Source organism: Capsicum annuum, chromosome 1, assembly GCF_002878395.1.
Source record: "Capsicum annuum cultivar UCD-10X-F1 chromosome 1, UCD10Xv1.1, whole genome shotgun sequence".
NCBI classification, from domain to species: domain Eukaryota; kingdom Viridiplantae; phylum Streptophyta; class Magnoliopsida; order Solanales; family Solanaceae; genus Capsicum; species Capsicum annuum.
In genome coordinates, this window is record NC_061111.1 from 154,621,651 (window position 1) to 154,630,674 (window position 9,024).

The window sequence follows — 9,024 nt, forward strand, 5'->3', positions numbered from 1 at the left end:
TAAAATATACTACAATATATACACACTATATATATAGTTATATACTAATTTATAAAACATATACAAATGTATACTTTAAATATATACGTCTATAGAAGATATATGCACATATATACGTACCATTCAATATATGCGTACTACTTTAAATAAAATATACTATAATATATATACTACAATATATACACACACTATATATATAGTTATATACTAATTTATATAACAAATACACATGTATACATTAAATATATGCGTCTATAGAAGATATAGACACATATATACGTACCATTCAATATATATGTAGTACTTTAAATAAAATATACTACAATATATATATATATACACACACACTACATATATAGTTATACACTAATTTATAAAACATATACACATGTATACGTTAAATATATATGTCCATAGAAGATATATACACATATATACGTACCATTCAATATATATGTACTACTTTATATAAAATATACTACAGTATATACACACACTAAATATATAGTTATATACTAATTTATAAAATATATACACATGTATACGTTAAATATATATGTCTATAGAAGACATATACACATATATACGTACCATTCAATATATGTACTACTTTAAATAAAACATATATTGCAATATATATATACTACAAATCTACTATATACACACACACACAATATATAGTTATATACTAATTTCTAAAATATATACACATGCATACGTTAAATATATACTACTTTAAAAGATATATACATATATATATATATATATATATATATATATATACGTACCATTTAATATATACGTATTACTTTAAATAAAATATACTACAATATATACTACAATATATACACACACTAAATATATAGTTATATACTAATTTACAAAATATATACACATGTATACGTTAAATATATACTACTTTAGAAAATATATACGAATATATACGTACCATTTAATATATAAGTACTACTTTAAACAAAATATACTACAATATTTATACTACAATATGCACACACACTAAATATATAGTTATATACTAATTTATAAAACATACACACATATTACGTACCATTGAATATATACGTACTACTTTAAATAAAATATACTACAATACACACACACATACTAAATATATAGTTATATACTAATTTATAAAACATATATGTATACGTTAAATATATACGTCTATAGAAGATATATACGAATATATACGTACTATTCAATATTTGTACTACTTTAAATTAAACATATACTGCAATATATATATGCTACAATATATACACACACTAAATATATAGTTATATACTAATTTCTAAAACATATACACATGTATACGTTAAATATATACTACTTTAGAAAATATACACACATATATACATACCATTCAATATATACGTACACATATAAAATATATGTACTTCTTTAGATAAAACATATGCTACTTAATATAATAAATTAATAATACTCTATAGTAAATTAGTCCATTTGTTAATTTTTTTTTAAAAAATTAACCGGGCCGATTTCGGGCTGGTTAACCGGCGGGCCTAGATCGGGCTTGGTTTGGGCTGGGTTAATCGGGCTCAAAACTAATAATAAACCATCTCGGGACCTGGTACCTGGTACCCTACAGCCCGTGGGCTGATCGGGTCGGGTCAAATCAGGTCGGGTTGACTAAGTGGGCCGGGTCAGCCCGACCTATTTGAAACCCTTACCATGAAGGCTGCTGGGGCATTAGTAAGACTAAAGGACATGACTAGAAACTCAAAGTGATTATATCGGGTTCTGAAAGCTGTTTTTGGAATGTCACATTCTCTGACTCTAAGCTGATGATAGCCTGATCTGAGGTCTATCTTAGAAAAGTAACTGGCGCCCTGAAGTTGGTAAAATAAGTCATCAATTCTGGGAAGTGGATATTTATTCTTGACTATGACTTTGTTCAACTGACGGTAGTCAATACACATTCTGAGAGAACCGTCTTTCTTATGCATGAATAAAATTGGTGCGCCCCAAGGAGAGACGCTAGGTCTGATGAATCCCTTATATAGGAGATCTTTCAACTATTCTTTTAAATCTCTGAGTTCTGTTGGAGCCATTCTGTATGATAGAATACATATGGGCTGAGTATTTAGAAGAAGGTCTATTCCGAAGTTAATTTCCCTAATGGGAGGAACTCTAGAAAGATCTTCGGGAAATATATTTTAGAATTCATTTACTACTAGAACTAACTCAAGACTGGGAGTTTCTGAACTAGAGTCCTTGACTCGCACAAGATGATAGACACATCCATTGGATATCATTTTTCTCACTCTAAGGTATGAAATTAACTGACCCTTAAGCGCTGTGGTAATACCTCTCCATTCAAGGACTGGTTTATTTGAAAACTGAAAATGAACTATTCTATTTCTACAATCAACTGAGGAATAGCATGAATGGATCCAATCTATGCCGAGAATGACATTAAAATCTGCCATCTCTGGCTCTACAAGGTCTACTAAAGTAACTTTTTGAGATATCATAATCGGACAGTTCCTATATAACCATCGGGCTATGATAGATTTACCCACTAGGGTAGAAACTAAGAAAAACTCAGCTTGGATTTCTGGACTGACTCCGAGGTTAACAGCTATGTAAGGAGTTACGAAAGATAAAAAAGCTCCTGGATCTAGCAAGGCATAAACATGTAAATTAAAGATCTGTAATATACCAGTGACCATATCAGGAGAATTTTCCTGATCTTGTCTGGACTGAAATGTATAAAGCTTGTTTGGGCGTTTCCCATTGGTGGCATTGAAAGTGGCACCCTGCTGATTCAGGCGACCTGACTAAGCTGAAGAACGAATATATTGACCCTGAGAACCTGACTAAGGAAAATCTCTGACTCTGTGGCCTAGCTTGCCATACCTGAAACAAACATCACTGCCAGCTCTGCAGACACCCTTGTAGTTTCTGCCACATGTCTAATAAAAAGGATTTTTTCAAGCACTATTGACACTACCCTGTGATTTAGAGCCTGGTGCCCTATCGTTATTACCATTTTTGAACTTAGGTACTGGAGCACTGGCTGAGGATGGAGCTGGAACTAATGATTTTGGATAAAGCTGGGAACAATTACCGCCCTCTAACTTAGGTTGATTAAAATTAAAACTACCTATTCTAGCTCTCTTGTTCTGTCTCTCTCTCTCTCTAATCTTAGCTTCTTCTATCTACTGATCCTGTATATATCCATCTTCTTAATCAACATCGCTGTTCTACACTCTTTAACCACACTATCTGGCACCCTAGATACCAACTTGCTCATTCTGGACCTACTGTCTGCTACTACATGGGGAGCATACCTGGCTAACTAAGTAAACTTGAGGGAATACTCTTTCATACTCATACTGCCCTGCCTGAGTTGATGAACGCTAACACCTTGGATTCTCTTAGTTCTAAAGAAAAAGAGTAGCAAATTCTTCCCACTCTAAGGGCTCTGCATCTGTACCCATGTCTACCTTCCACTGCTTAAACCACGTATGAGCTATATCTTGTAGGTGATAGGTAGCTAACTTAGTACTAATTTACTCCCATAATATTTGTGACTTTCTGGATCTGATCGAGGAACTCTTGTGGGTCCTCTTCTGGCTTAGATCCTGAGAATAAGAGAGAATTCATTCGGGTGAAGTCCCAAATCCTGGCTGCAACAATATTGACCACTAGATTGGACAGAACAACAGCTGGCCATTCATTCTGAGCTGCAACAGAGTTGGCTAGAGTTGTGAATACAACTCTGAATTCTGTATGGGAGACAAGCTCGTCCAAGGGATCTGCCTGAATGGGCTAAGGTGCTGACTGATTTTTGGTTCTCTTTTCGTTAGTCTTTTTGGAAGGTATGTTCTGTAAATAAAAAGGAGAAAATGGATTAGACTGAGAGTTTAACTTGAGCCCATGCTCATTCAAACGACTTGATTAGTGAAAGAAGGGAAACTATTTCCTAAAATATCTCATAGCCTCTTGTCCATAAGTGTGGAGCGCTACACACCCATGCACAACAAGACTCTACTAGATGCATCTTTCAGACTTCCTAGGACACTGTTGAACCTTAGGCTCTGATACCAAGTTTGTAACGCCCCGAATGTGTACTCTAGATGCTACACAATGATTACAACCCCAAAGGACCATAAGCTAACCCATGACTGATAGCTACTGTGAGCACTAAAACATGATACTGTAATAAATATGGAATGATAGGCTGAAATGCCATAAGGTTCAAAACATCTAAAATACTAATAAATTATATTGTCTAAAGTAACAATCTGTAAAACTGAACACTGTCTGAAAACTAGTCTGAAAAGCCTCTAACTAAAATTGTCTGAATGTGGAGTTGACGGGACAATTCCCCAACTAACTTCATCTACAGAAATATTGAGTCTACTGAAATAATGAAATAAAAAAATATCCTCAAACGATGAGGACTCACTTCTAATCTACTACTGCTTGCTGAATCTGAGTCTATCTATGCGTAGTCGGGAACCTGCGTGTTCAAACCTATGATATGAGACATCATAGCATAAAGAAAGAGTATGCGTTAGTACGTGGAATATACTAGTATGCTAGATGAGGTAATTCTGAGTACACGGGTTTATATGTATGAACAATAACTGACTGTATGATATAGAGTAACTGAACATAAGAGTACATAGATAACTGATACTGCTGTAAATACTGAGTATGCACTAATGTGCATATAAATAAATACTGTGACTAAGCTTGTATGAAGCTAAGTCCTGAGTTCTGTTACTGAGTAATTGATATCTGAAGTTACTGATAACTGATTTACTGATACTGTTTGACTGTATCTAACAGTCCTGATTCTGTAGAACTAAACTAAGTTCTATTCTGAAGACTGAGACTGATACTGTGAGAGGTAATCATCTAGCCGACATGCCCCAAATAAGATAACTAAGTTGGGGTCCAACCTGTGACCTAGTTGGAAGGGTGTCAGTACCGTGCCACGGGTACAGACACTGGAGAGTTACCCTCATATGGTAGGTACTCTAATGAGAACGGTGGAACCCTCATCTGATAGGTTAAAACACCTCATCAACCCTCAACTGGTAGGTTTGATGTCTACACCTACGCTAGCTATATAGTTCTAAAATGCAAGGATTGCTTCTAAGGATCACACCCTCTACTGGCAGGTGAACCCCCATCCTTGGGTTCACTCGGTGCTGAATCCTACTCCCAACTGAAAGACACTGAACTGAGTATACTGAACTGGACTGGACTGGACTGAATACTGAGTTTTCCTGAGTTCTGTAACCAACTGAGTTCTACTGAGTTTTGTAACTGACTGAGTTCTACTGATTGTGACATGACTGAGATTCTGTAACTGACACTGGCTCTAGGCATACAAGTAAATTGTCGGGTATTAAATACCCCCAGGACTCGATAGTATGAAAAATAAAGCATGATATACTCTTGAAAATCATAACAATGTATACTTGTCCATAGTTCACTCATAGAGGCTTTTAATCAAACACTTGTAATACATCTACTTATACATGAATGGAGAATACATGCTATCATGTTATAATGACACTATTTCATTCGCATAGGCATTCTATCAAACACATGGGGAACATGCTTAGGTTATACAATAATCAAAACATATAGTTATTATGGCTACATCAATCAACTTGCAAATTAAAGGTTTTATCGTAAAGATCATGTGACTCAACACATACAATGATTAATTTTAGAAAAGCATGTAGTTTGATCATGGACTAAAACCCAACAATAACATGAACATGAATTCAATTCAATTCAAGCATGAAAGTTCATAATTAAACAATCTTGTATTTTGAAAATGGATTCGTGGACTCTATGGGTGAAAGGAACCATAGATGAACACCTAACATACCTTAATTTATTAATTCTTGAAGGTTCTTGGAGAGACTCTTGATTTTTACTCTTGTTTCTTGAAGCTAGAGTTTAGCCCCTTTTGAGAGAGAATGACTTAATCTTTGAATAAAGTGAATAAATATTGAGATAGTGATTTATTTAGGGGTAAATTTTGTGTTTAGACTGATTAGGGCCGTGGAAAAATACCCATTTATCCCTGAGAATGACTTAAAAATTCGTACTAAAAAACTTAATTTTGGACCCTGACGCAACGCACCGCTATCGCGCTAAGCCACTGGAAAATGACAACTGGGAATGTGGCTGGTAGCGTGATGTGGTGGAATTGCGTTGCAATACTGGATGGGACTTGGAAGATCGGCGCGACGCGGTACAATCGCGTTGGCTCACTGGAAATTAACAAATGTGAAAATGAGCTTTCGTGCAATGCGTCGGTATCGCGGTACCTCACTGGAAACTGACAATTTCCATTTTGGCTTACTCCGCGATGTGCTACTGGCCTGAATGACGGTGTTTAACGACTAAAAATTAAAATAGCCATAAATTTTCACCCGGTTATCGGATTTAGGCAAATTTTAGATCGTTTGAAAGATAATTCAATTTCCTATGCAATGGCAGGCTCTAAACTAAAAAATACTGAGAGTGTAAAAAATTTTATATTGGATAACTCATGAAATAAGATTTAAGTTAAGCTTGAGAAATACAGGGTATTCTAGAAATCCGTAGAATGAGCATTCCCTTGCTGAATATACCTGGAACCATTCATTTTAGCTTTCCAGCTCTGACAGTTTTCTTTTAAGTGCCTTTCTCGTCCATAGTGAGTGCACAAGGGTTTATGGACTTTGTTTTTGACATTTTAAATGTCCTTGTCATGTAACCCGGAAGATTGAACTTTGTAGTGATATCTAGTCCCTTTGTCATTTTAGATTCCCTAACCATTGAAATTAGATAGAATTTAAGAGGATGAAGTCCACTAAAGAGAATTTTTGAATTCTTCCCTTAATCGGACCAGGTACCTTTCTAACTCCTCATTTTTCCGGAGCATAGTCATGAGATGGTCTTGAGAATACTTTAAATTTTTTTCAAGATCAATGTGAAACTGTAAGGCCTCTTACTTCCCTTTGCTATCAGAAGCATCTACTTTTTTAATTGGCTTCCAACCTTCGATTGTTAAATTTTAAATTAGCACACTATTCTTCTATTTTAGAAATCTGGTGAGTTAAGGCAATAAATTCAAGCTCCTGATTCTCTATCTTTTCTTCAAGACTATTTTTCTCAGTACTTAGCTTGCACATCGTATCAATCAATACATTTTCTAGCTTCTTTATCTTCCTATCTAAATAATTTTCAAGTTTCTTCTTAATGTCAGAGATAGTTACCTAATTTTATTCTTTATTTTTAGTCTGCTATGAAGGAAAACACTAAATCAGAGGTTACTTTATCATTTTCCACTACAAGAATGGAACCATCTACAGACTTCTCGGCTTCATCAGATTTACTAAAAGAATCATCCCAACCAGCTAAGGCTTTTTTAACTGAAAGATCAACTATAGCTTGTCTTCTTGATCTGACAGGGACCTGGTCCCTATCTCTTCCTTTGTCATCTCTAGTACTGTGATAAACCTGATGGTCCATTTTGTGCATTGGACAATCCTTAATAAACTATTCAGTACTTTCATATTTTTGACAAACTTCCATAGTGGCTCCTTTTCTGCCGCTGCTTCCACTTCTCTGGAACTGACCATTTTTCCTCACGGCTTTAACAATTCTTTTTGCCAAGTAGGCAACATCAGTATCATCTTCATTTGGACCTAATCTTGAAGCTTTTAAAGCCAGAGATTTCTCTCTTTTTACCTCCCTCTTTTCATGCCCTTGCTATTTTTTAAGTTCATGAGTTTTTAGGTTCCCAATGAGTTCATCCATGGTGAGAGTTTTTAAGTTCCTAGCCTCGGTGATAGCATCCACTTTGCTTTCCCAAGATTTGGGAAGGACCCCAAGAATTTTTCTCACATGTTTGTACAAGGGAATTACTTCACTAAGCAGTGTAACTCATTGGTGATAGAAGTGAACCTGGTGTGCGTCTCGTGAATAGTTTCTCCTTCTTTCATTGTGAAGGTTTCATACAGAGTTGTTAACATATCAAATTTTGAATCCTTCGTATCAGTGGTTCCTTCATGAGTTGTCTTTAAGCAGTCCTAGATTTTCTTATTTGTTTCACAAGTTGAAATCCCGTTGTATTCATCCGGTCCTATGTCGCAGATAAATAATTTTTTTCTTTGTAGTTTATCTTGATTCTTTTTCTGTCTTTATTATTAAACTCCCTTCTGCTTTTGATAACCATTCTTGTAACATCTCTTTCTTTAACTTATATTATAGGTACATATAGACCATCAAGAATAATGTCCATCAATTCACTATCCTCAGGCATGATGAAATCAAACATTCTAGTTTTCCATGACCAATAATACTGTCTATTAAATCTTGGTGGTCTACTTGTAGATTGCCCTTCTTCTAGGTTAGGTAGAGCAACCATGCTACCCAAATCACTCTATATGTGAAACTTTTAGAGTGTTCTGGCTCTGATACCAATTGTTATAACCTTTGGGGGTTGCTCCACACAGTGAGGGACTAGGTATCTCAGAATCAATCATAGATAATCAAATAACAGAGTGGAAGAAGACTAAAGACAGTGCAGAAAGAGTAAAAGACACAAGGATTTTTATGTGGAAATCCAGGATGGGAAAAATCACGGCTTTCCCTCACAAACACCAACGAAATACACTATAATCAACCTCCTGATTACAATCTAGATTTTAACCTAACTCTAGGCTTCTTGAGTTAGCAGCAACTCTACTACCAGCTCATCTTGGTAACTCTACTAAAGAATCTCTCTATATTGATTAACTTTAACCAATTTCAAACTTAGGTAACTCAACCTAAGCATCTCTCTCAAAAAGAAAACACTACTCTTATAACATGAGCAGTTCTTTTAAAAGTCAACACTCAAGAACAGTTTCAATTTAAGCTCATATAAGCAGCTAAGAACTTGAGTAATTTTTGGAATTGGATTTTTGCTGCTTCACTTCACTCTTTAGAATGTGCAAAAAACCAATTGATGAAGAGGCA